This window comes from Piliocolobus tephrosceles, chromosome 1 (genome assembly GCF_002776525.5).
Source record: "Piliocolobus tephrosceles isolate RC106 chromosome 1, ASM277652v3, whole genome shotgun sequence".
NCBI classification, from domain to species: domain Eukaryota; kingdom Metazoa; phylum Chordata; class Mammalia; order Primates; family Cercopithecidae; genus Piliocolobus; species Piliocolobus tephrosceles.
The window spans coordinates 179,352,331-179,363,677 of NC_045434.1; positions in this window are offsets into that span (position 1 = coordinate 179,352,331).

Consider the following 11,347-nt stretch of genomic DNA (forward strand, 5'->3'; position numbering starts at 1 on the left):
GGTGAAATCCTGTCTCTACGAAACATACAACAATTTACCAGACATGGTGGCATGCACCTGTAGTCCCAGTTACTCAGGAGGCTGAGGTGGGAGGATTGTTTGAGCTGATGAGGTCAAGGCTGCAGTCAGCCAAGATTGCACCACTGCCCTCCAGCCTGGGTGAAAGAGTGAGACGCCATCTGAAAAAAATAAAGAGAAGAAAGAAAAAATAAATATTTCATATATACTTTTTCACCTCAGTGTTGTTTTTATTGCACTTTACTTTGGTTAAGAGATGAACTTCCCTTTAGATAAATGCTCTTAACAGAGAGTTAAGGCCATAGAACTATCAGCAGGGCCCAGGTGGGTCCTGAGAGCTCCCTCAGCACTCAGGGCCCATCTCCTGCTGCCTGTTTTCCTCCTGCTGCCATCCTTACACCTTGCATGGCCCAGAGTTGGCTGTGGGGCCTCTTAGCCTCATCCTTGTTGCACAAACGAAGTCTCTCAAGGCACAGAGAGGTGAAGTCATCTGCCCAAAGTCATACAGGAAACCAGGGACAAGACACAACCCAGAATCACATCTCCGATGCAACTTCCATACCCTTTTTTCCCTCCAACTACACTCCTCCTGAAGCCGTGTCATTCCAGGTCCCTGTGCCCACGGTGTCCCTGGTACTAACACTTCCTTTGCAGTCTGTGATAATGATTCAGATCAAGCGTTCTTTAATCAGACTGGGGTCCGGTTTAGTTCCCCTTCACTGTGAGACTTAAACTACTCATCCATTCTGAACCTCAGTCTCTTCTTCTGTAGAACAGGAACAACAGTACCTGCCAACCTTAAAGGCTGTGGTGAAGATTCACTTGGGGGGCAACCTGTGAAAAGTCCTTAACACATAATAATAAACACTCAGGAAATACTGCCCTGATTAATCATTATTCCTCCTACTTTCACTATGTGGAAGGGAGGGGCCGCGGTAAGGTGTGGAACTGTCTCTTTGTATGAACTGCATCCTGAAGCAAACAGCAACAACTCCTTCCTGTTGGGCTAAAGGAATAAAGAAAGGGAAGGGAGGGAAGCGGGGGTTACGGGGGTGGGGGGAGGACAGGCAGAGAGAGACTTCTGAGCTCCAGCTTGGGATTCTTGCATTTCACCTACTTGGCCTTCTGGGTACTCAGTGTGACCTTTTGACAGTCAGGATGTTGCTGTCCTGGTTATCTTTGTCAAACATCTAATGACCATAGAGGTGACTTCCAGCCCCAGAATCCTGGAAAATTCCACAAGACTGTTTGGAGAGGTGGGATAGCAGAGTAGAAGCTGTGGCAACATCTTAACAAACCACTTCATTTCTCTGAGGCTTGTTTGAGAGACAGGTGACTACAATGGTCAAGGTTCCAGTCCCAGCCCTATTGTTTGCTAATTGTATGAACTTGGGCAAGTCTCTTAGCTTCTGCAGATCTCAGTTTTTTTTCCACTAAACAAGAATAATAAAACTTATGCAATATTATGATTTAGGATATTCTATGTGCCACGTTACCAGACCCTAAATGATGCCAAAGATGACATGATCCAAAAATATGTAAAATGCCTATACATACCCAATATACAATGCATGTTATATTATAGATATGCAACAAATTCTAGTTTCCTTTGGAGCCAGAGTTTAGACTCTCTTAAATTTGTGCCAGTGGACAAGTCACAATGACATAATAGTCAGTTATTATATGATTCTTCATTTGTAAACTGGAGCTTAAAATACCTTCCTTACAATAATAATATTAATAACATTAGCTTGTGTTTGTTGGTTATGTATGACATTTGGGCATTCTCTGTGCTCAGGGAATTTTTTTTTTTTTTTTTTTTGAGACAGGCTCTCACTCTGTTGCCTAAGCTTCCGTTCAATGGCATAAGCATGGTTCATTACAGCCTCAATCTCCTGGGCTCACACAATCTTCCCACCTCAGCCTCCTGAATAGCTGGTACTACAGGTGCGTACTACCATGCCTGGTTAATTTTTTTTTTTTTTTTATGGAGACAGAGTCTTCCTTTGTTGCCCAGGTTGGTTTTGAACTCCTGGGCTGAAGGAATCCTCCCACCTCAGCCTCCCAAAGTGCTGGGATTAGAGGTGTGAGCCACCATGCCTAGACAGCATTTAAAATATATTAATTTATATAATCTCAAAAACTCCATAAAGAGGTTTTTTGTTGTTTTAGAGACAGAGTCTCTTGCCCGGCACAGTGGCTCACGCCTGTAATCCCAGCACTTTGGGAGGTCAAGGCGGGTGGATCATGAGGTCAGGAGATCGAGACCATCCTGGCTAACACAGTGAAACCCCATCTCTACTAAAAAACAAAAACAAAAAATTAGCCGGGCATGGTGGCGGGCGCCTGTAGTCCCAGCTACTCTGGAGGCTGAGGCAGAAGAATGGCATGAACCCGGGAAGCAGAGCTTGCAGTGAGCCGAGATGGCGTCACTACACTCTAGCCTGGACGACAAAGCGAGACTCCGTCTAAAAAAAAAAAAAAAAAAAGAGAGAGAGACAGGGTCTCACTCTTTAGTCCAGGCTGGAGTGCAGTGATGTGATCACAGTTCACTATAATCCTGAACACCTGGGTTCAAGTGATCCTCCTGCCTCAGCCTCCTGAGTAGCTGGGACTACAGGCATGCACCACCACACCTGGCAAATTTTTTAATTTTTTTGGAGCAATGGGGGTCTTGCTTTATTGTCCAGGCTGGTCTCGAACTCCAGGTCGGAAATAATCCTCCTGCCTTGGCCTCCCAAAGTGCTGAGATTACAGGCATGAGCCACTGTATCCAGCTCCTGCTGTGTTGAATGAGAAAAGCAGGCCAAGTAAAACTAGCAGTAGGATGGCGGTTCTGATTTTAAAATGTGCATCTGAGGCTGGGTGCAGTGGCTCACGCTTATAATCCCAGCACTTTGGGAGGCTGAGGCAGGAGGATCGCTTGAGCCCAGGAGTTTGAGAGCAGCCTGGGCAGCACAGCAAGACTCCATCTCTACTTTTTATTTTATTTTATTCATTTATTTATTTATTGAAACAGGGTTTTGCTCTTGTTGCCCAGGTTGGAGTGCAATGGCATGATCTTGGCTTGCTGCAACCTCTGCTTCCCAGGTTCAAGCAATTGTCCTGCCTCAGCCTCCCGAGTAGCTGGAATTACAGGCGCCAGCCATCATGCCCAGCTAATTTTTGCATTTTTAGTAGAGACAGGGTTTCACCATGTTGGCCAGGCTGGTCTTGAACTCCTGACCTCATGATCTGCCCACCTCGGCCTCCCAAAGTGCTAGGATTACAGGCTTGAGCCACCGTGCCCGGTCAAGAGTCCATCTCTAAAAATGAAAAAATAAAAAGAAAAACAAATGTGCATCTGTTTTTATGTACAGAGAAAAACCAGGGAGAATGTCTATCAAAATGTTTCTGTGGTTATTGATGAGTGGTTGAATTGGATGCAATTTGGTTTTTTCTTCATACTTTTTTATATTTTCTAATTTTTTTAAATAAGAAAAATGAGGCCGGGCGCGGTGGCTCAAGCCTGTAATCCCAGCACTTTGGGAGGCCGAGATGGGCGGATCACGAGGTCAGGAGATCGAGACCATCCTGGCTAACACAGTGAAACGCCGTCTCTACTAAAAAATACAAAAAACTAGCTGGGCGAGGTGGCGGGCGCCTGTAGTCCCAGCTACTCGGGAGGCTGAGGCAGGAGAATGGCGTAAACCCGGGAGGCGGAGCTTGCAGTGAGCTGAGATCCGGCCCCTGCACTCCAGCCTGGGCAACAGAGCGAGACTCTGTCTCAAAAAAAAAAAAAGAAAAATGATGCAGCATAGGTACTAGAGGAAGAATAAAAGTAGGCTTCTAAGCACTTCTTCATTCAATAAGTGCTTATTTGTGCACTCCGTCAAATTGTATTTTTGAGTGCATTGATGGATCAGGTACCAGATGGAGTGTTAGGGATAAAACAGTGGCCTGGAATGCTGAGAACCATTCCAGTGTCAGATGATCTGTACCAATTGTCCCCACATGTGCACTCCACTCATTCGTGTATTTAATAGAGGTGATCAGACACTGCTGCCAGGCACACCAAGTCCCACACTAGGCAATGAGTACATAAATGGGCTCGGTCACAGGCCCCACCTCCAGGAACTCACAGAGCTCAACACACACTGCTGCAGTCCAGCACAGTGAGGGACGTAGCAGGGGACATGAGCATTAAAGGAAGGAGCCACTGACTTGGTGACCAGGACGATTTCCCTGAGGAGAAGACAGACAGGCCCTGGGTGCAGGAGGACACGCCCTCAGAGTGCTTGGAGAATTTTCCCACATTCCTATATTGCTAGACCAGGAAGCTATGATCACTGAGGGTGGGAGACAGTCAGAGATGAGAGAGTGGACACATTTAAAACCCAGCAACACAGTTTGGAACAGCTTGCATTAAACACTGTAAAATATGCATGCCCATTGACCCAGTCATTTCACATCTAGGCACTTATAGCAAAGAAACAACTAAAAGTATGTACAGAGATTTAGCTGCCGGTATGTTCATTCGAGCATTAAGAAACAGTACAGTGTAGGGGTTAAGCCTACAGACCTGGAATCCTTGTCTGCCCCGATGCTAATCAGGCCCCACCACTTACCTCACCAGCTGTGTGGCCTTTGACAAGTCACGTACTACTTCTGTGTTGAAATTTCCCATTTTATACAATGGAAACAGTAATAGTACCCAATTCATAAGGTTTTAGGAGAGATTAAATGAGTTAACATTGGTAAAGCACTCAAACAGTGTGACGGTAAGCACCATAAAAATGTTTGAAGAGGCCAGGTGTGGTGGCTCACGCCTGTAATCACAGCAATTTGCGAGGCCAAGGCAGGCAGATCACTTGGGTGCAGGAATTTGAGACCAGCCTGGCCAACATGGCAAAACCCTGTCTCTACCATCAAAAATACAAAAATTAGCCAAGCATGGTGGCCTACACCTGTAAGTCCCAGCTACTTAGAAGGCTGAGGTGGGAGGATGGCTTGAGCCTGGGGGGCAGAGGTTGCAATGAGCTGAGATTGCACCAGTGCACTCCAGCCTGGGTGACAGAGCTAGACCCAGTCTTTAAAAAAAAAAAAAAAACAAAAAGCATAGGCTGGGCGTGGTGGCTCATGCCTGCAATCCCAGCACTTTGGGAGGCTGAGGTGGGCAGATCACAAGGTCAGGAGTTCGAGACCAGCCTGGCCAACATAGTGAAACCCCATCTCTACCAAAACTACAAAAATTAGCCGGGCGTGGTGGCATGTGCCTGTAGTCCCAGCTACTTGGGAGGCTGAGGCAGGAGAATTGCCCAAATCCGGGAGGCGGAGGTTGCAGCAAGCCAAGATCGCACCATTGCACACCAGACCGGGCAACAGTGCGAGACTCCATCTCAAAAAAAAAAAAAAAAAAAATTGCAGAAAATTGGAAATAACCTAAATGTCCAACATTAGAGATTTGCTCATTTGACATTCATATGATAGGATACCATACAAATATTAAAAATCTAAAAGTGATTTAGGAGAATATTCAATGAACAAAGAGACATTCAGAATATGACTAAGTGAAAAGAAAAATAAAGCCACTTACCAAACAACATGCTTTATTGATATTTAAATGTATTTGCACAGAAGAACGCCTGGAAGGACCTGTATAGCAAATTAGCACGAGTGGTTAAGGCTGGACGATAGGATTGCATGGAACTGTTATTTTTTCTTTTTAATCAACTCTAGTTTCTAATTATTTTTCTAAAATCAATATAAACTTATTTTGCAATTTTAAAATATTCACAAATGTAGGAAATAATGACTTAGCTCCACCAGTTAAAAAAAGGGCTGAGTTTTATTCTATAACATTTATTTATTCACTTAATAAATATTCAGGTATCTACTATGTGTCAGGCATTAGGGCACCATTCTAAGTGCTGTCCAGCAGCAAGTTCAGCGGGTCCAGAACAACATCACTATAAAGAAAAAAAAGGACGAGGACAGGGAGGAGGGGCAGGAAGGAAGGAGGCATTTCAAACAGGTTCAGATTGGGGGCTGGACTTGAGTATGAATACACACAGGCCTTCTTTCCAACAGTCCCCAGTGAGGACTTCTCAGTAATGAGCTATGCGTCTATTCAAAGTAACCAGCCTTTCTTTCTAAATGACTCGCTGACAGGGAGACACAGGAGCTCATGCCACATGTGACGGGACAGAGAACAAACATCTGCTGAGGGGGCTGTCACTGTGCTGGGGACTTCCATGCCACCCACTCAGTGAATCCTCCCAACCACTTTGTGAGGAGGTTATCATCGTCTCTATTTTCCCTCATGAGGAGTGAGAGGCTCGGAGAAGTAAAGTTACTTGTCTAAGGGGACCCAGCCAGTCAGGGGATGAGCTAGGACTTGGACTCAGCTCCTTCTGGCTGAGATGCCTTCACCTTTCTACTGTAGGACCCACCACCTCCCTCCACCCCTTCATCATCACCATCAATGCTCCAGGGTGTTCTGTGGGAGGCACATTGTTAAGGGCAGTGTCTCAGGTTTACTCCTCCCCTGTGAGGTGGAGGGATGAGGGGGTGAGGAGACTGAGGCTCAGAAACGTTGCTACTGCCCCAGGTCACATGGCTCTGGCATGGTGGAACTCAGATGGGCACACGGTCCTGCTGGGTTCCGGCGCTCCGATCCTGAACACCTACACCACCTCACCTCTCCTCTGGTCCTCAGTTAGCCTCCTCTGAACACCATGGTGCATATTTGGGGTAGCATTTGTGAACACAAAAAGTGTCAGCTTTTCTTTCCTTTTTTTTTTTTTTTTTTTTAAGAGATGGAATCTCACTCTTGTAGCCCAGGTTGGAGTGCAATGGTGTGATCTCGGCTCAGTGCAACCACTGCCTCCAGGGTTCAAGCGATTCTGCTGCCTCAGCCTCCCTAGTAGCTGGGATTACAGATGCCTGCCACCACGCTGGACTAATTTTTGTGTTTTTAGTAGAGATGGGGTTTCACCATGTTGGCCAGGCTGGTCTCGAACTCCTGACCTCCGGTGATCCACCTGCCTCAGCCTCCCAAAGTGCTGGGATTACAGGCGTCTGCCACTGCCCCTGGTCTTCTTTCCCTTTTCTTGCTTTTTACAACATTCATTGTCTTCTAGCGGGGAGTCTGTGTCACTGTGGAAAGACAAGGCAGAGCTGCAGAAGGGGAGACATAGGAGGAGTGTTTGACAATCCATCAAGCCATAAGGATAAAAACTTCATTCTTTTACAGGAGTAAAAATTCTATCTCCGAAGAATGAGCATAGAAATATAGGAGATAAGGAGAATGGAGAAAAGGCTCAAAACCAAAGTCTTGGAGGTACAGTTAAAGGAACTAGAAATATTTAACCCACAGAAAAGTATTATTTGTTTTGTTCATTCAACCATCAGACAAGTGTAAGGCTTCTCCTCTGGGGCAACTGTTGTGCAAAGTGCTGGAGACTCGGAAATAAACCAAACGGACATGGCCTCTGTCCTTGTGGAACCTAAAATGGGCAGATGGTTGTGATCTCTGCCTGAAAACACCTGAAGGGGCACAGGGAAGACAGCGTGGTCTTGTTCTGTGCCAATCTCGAAGACAGCTGGGACTGTTGTGTGGAAGTTTCAGCGGGTAGGTTTCTACCCCAAAGGAGGAAGAACTTGCTAACAGACAGAGCTCTTCTTCCAAGATGGACAGGAGCTTTGGGGAGTTTGTAAGCTCCCCATCATGAGGGAGAAGAGGTACAACCCCTTTGAGAAGTTACAGGCTGGGTGCGGTGGCTCACACCTGTAATCCCAGCACTTTGGGAGGCCAAGGTGGTTGGATCAAGAGTTCAAAACCAGCCTGGCCAACATGTGAAACCTTGTCTATACTAATAATAGAAAAAAAAATACCTGGATGTGGTGGTGCACACCTGTAATCCCAGCTACTTGGGAAGCTGAGGCAGGATTTCGCTTGAACTGGGGAGGTGGAGGTTTCAGTGAGCTGAGATCACACCACTGCACTCCAGCCTGGTTGACGAAGTGAGACTCTGTCCGAAAAAAAAAAAAAAAAAAAAAAACAAGAAAGAAAAGACAGAAGAGGGGCTGTATTAGTTAGCTTGGGCTGCCATGACAAGATACTGTAGCCTGGCCAACTTAAACAACAGAAATTTATTTCTCTCAGCTCTGAAGATTGGGAACTCCAAGATCAAGGCACCAACTGATTCCATTTCTGGTGAGGGCTCTGTTCCTACTTGCAAACAGCCACCTTCTCACAATGTCCTCACATGTTTCCTTGGTGTGTGAGCGGGGAAGGATAAAAGCCAGCTCTCTGGTCTCCCTTTTTATTATTTATTTATTTAGAGACAGAGTCTCACTCTGTCACCCAGGCTAGAGTACAATGGCACGATCTCTGCTCGCTGCAACCTCTGCCTCCAAGGTTCAGGCAATTCTCCTGCTTTAGCCTCCCAGGTAGCTGGGATTACAGGCACACACCATCACACCCAGCTAATTTTTGTATTTTTATTAGAGAGCTGGTTTCACCATGTTGGCCAGGCTGGTCTTGAACTCCTAACCTCAGGTGAACCACACGCCTCGGCCTCCCAAAGTGCTGGGATTACAGGCATGAGCCACCGTGTCTGGCCTAGTCTCCCTTTTTTTACTTTTTTTTGAGATAGAGTTTCACTCTTATTGCCCAGGCTGGAATGCAATGGCGTGATCTTGGCTCACTGCAACCTCTGCCTCCCAGGTTCAAGCGTTTCTCCTGTCTCAGCCTCCCAAGTAGCTGGGATTACAGGCATGCGCCATCACGCCCATTTAATTTTGTATTTTTAGTAGAGATGGGGTTTCTCCATGTTGGTCAGGCTGGTCTCGAACTCCCGACCTCAGGTGATCCACCCACCTCGACCTCCCAAAATGCTGGGATTACAGGCCTGAGCCACCGCACCCGGCCTGGTCTCCCTTTTTATAAGGTCACTACTCTCATCACAAGTTCTCCATCTTATCTAATCCTAATTATCTCCCCAAAGCTCTGTTTCCAAATACTATCACATTGGGGGTTATGGCTTCCAGTGAATTTAAGAAGGACACAAACATTCAGTCCATAACAGGAGTCTCAAGGAAGAACAGAGCAGTGGGACTAGCTGACCTGAGAGGGCTCTGTTGTACCTGATTCTGTGCTTCTGTGGAAGTGAGGACCATGTGCACCCCACTGCTGAGGGTCCAGTGTGTATTAGGCAGCTGAAGTTAGGCAAGGTGAGGAATTGAGAACCAGACAGAATGACTGAGTGGTTCACCCATCGCCCTCTCTGCTCTGGGGTTGGGGATGCGAACATGAGCAAAACCATTCGGGGTTATACCACTCAAGCAAGTCACTAACCCTCCTGCAGTCTTTTTTTTTTTTTTTTTTTGAGACGGAGTCTCGCTCAGTCGCCCAGGCTGGAGTGCAGTGGCCGATCTCAGCTCACTGCAAGCTCCGCCTCCCGGGTTTACGCCATTCTCCTGCCTCAGCCTCCCAAGTAGCTGGGACTACAGGCGCCCGCCACCTCGCCCGGCTAGTTTTTTGTATTTTTTTAGTAGAGACGGGGTTTCACCGTGTTAGCCAGGATGGTCTCGATCTCCTGACCTCGTGATCCGCCCGTCTCGGCCTCCCAAAGTGCTGGGATTACAGGCTTGAGCCACCGCGCCCGGCCTGCAGTCTTAACTTCTTCATCTGAGACAGGGTATGATGGTGCCACGTATTCATAAAATTACTGTGAGGATGGAATGGGGAAATGTATGTGAAGGCACAGAGTGGATGCATGATGAGCACCCATCAGAGGCAAGCCGCCACTTAAGAAAACTAACAAAAATTATACAGGATGGGACCCACAGAAACCCAGACGAGGAGAACACGGAGTAAGAGGCGTGGCAGCAGGTGTTGATGGTGGCAGAGTCTCCACATCAGAGGAGGTTTAGTTCGCACAAGTACCCCTCTTGACATACAGGCAAAGCTTCCCAGTAGAAGGGACATTTTGAGCTAAAACATGAAAGAAGGCTGAGAGGCTGGCTGTGGTGGCTCACTCCTATAATCCCAGCACTTCGGGAGGCTGAGGTGGGAGGATCGCTTGAGCCCATGAGTTCGAGAACTGCCTGAACAACAAAGTGAGACTCTGTCAAAAAATTAGAAAATTAACCAAGCATAGTGGTGTGTGCCTGTGGCCTCAGCTGCTTGGGAGGCTGAGGTGGGAGAATTGCTGGAGCCCAGGAGATTGAGGTTGCAGTGAGCTATATTCACACCACTGCACTCCAGCTGAGACCCTGTCTCAAAAAAACAAGAAGACTGAGGAAGTTGCGGAGTTGGGGGCAAAGTTGTTGTAAACCAAAGATGAGAAACAGGTAGGCTGTTGGGCTAACTGGAGAAAGAAAATGGCTCAGGTGACCATACAAACCCATTCACTCATTCTCCCGTTGGTCATCAGTCACCTCCCACAGCATCACCGTGGACCCTGCTGACAGCCAGAACTACCCCAGCTCTAAAAACGTAACTCCCACACCTCACCAGCTGCCCACAGCCTCTCCTCTTCCCACTCACCGACTGCATGAATCCCTCTGCTTATGCTCTCCGACGACATGGGCCCCTCCGGCCACTGGCCCTCTACTCTTCTTCCAGCCCATCACCCTCTTCTTCCTCTTGTGCTTCCTTATCACAGCTCAGTGTGGAGGTGCAATGGCTCAGTAGTGGTCTTTTCCATGCCATGAGTTCTCTTCCCTATGTCTTCATCTCACTGGTCAAGCAAACTCCCCTGCTTCTGCATCCTCCTGTGCCTGTCCCTGGCAAGCCAAACACTGCTGAGACAGTTCCAGCACAGCCAGAGGTTTCCCCGTAACTCCAGGACCCTCACCTCAAATGGGCCTTGGACACCGCTCAGTAATCAACTACTATCCATTGGCGTCTTAAAAAACTTCACCACTCCTCAAACCTGCACCCCTCTGCCATTATTCTCAGAGGTGGTACTAGCCAGTACCACTTTCTACTTAACTGAGAAAGAAGATGCCACGTCTTCTCCCACTGACACACACACACACATGCACACACATGCACAGGAACACATACACATGCAGACATGCAGAGACATGCACACACCCCTACATCCACCCTCTTCTCTTTTCCTCTGTTTCAACATGGAAGCTGTGGCTCTCATCTAAAGCCAACCCCCCACCTGGATTCTGGTGCCCTCCCTTTCTCTTTCCTCAGGAACCTATGTTTCTTATTATTCCTTCTTCTCTTGGATTTTCTATCTCTACTTCTAGATAAGATCCTTCCAGCTAGCCTTTATACACAGTCAAATCACATTCTTTTTTTTTTTTTTTTTTTTTTTTTTTTTTT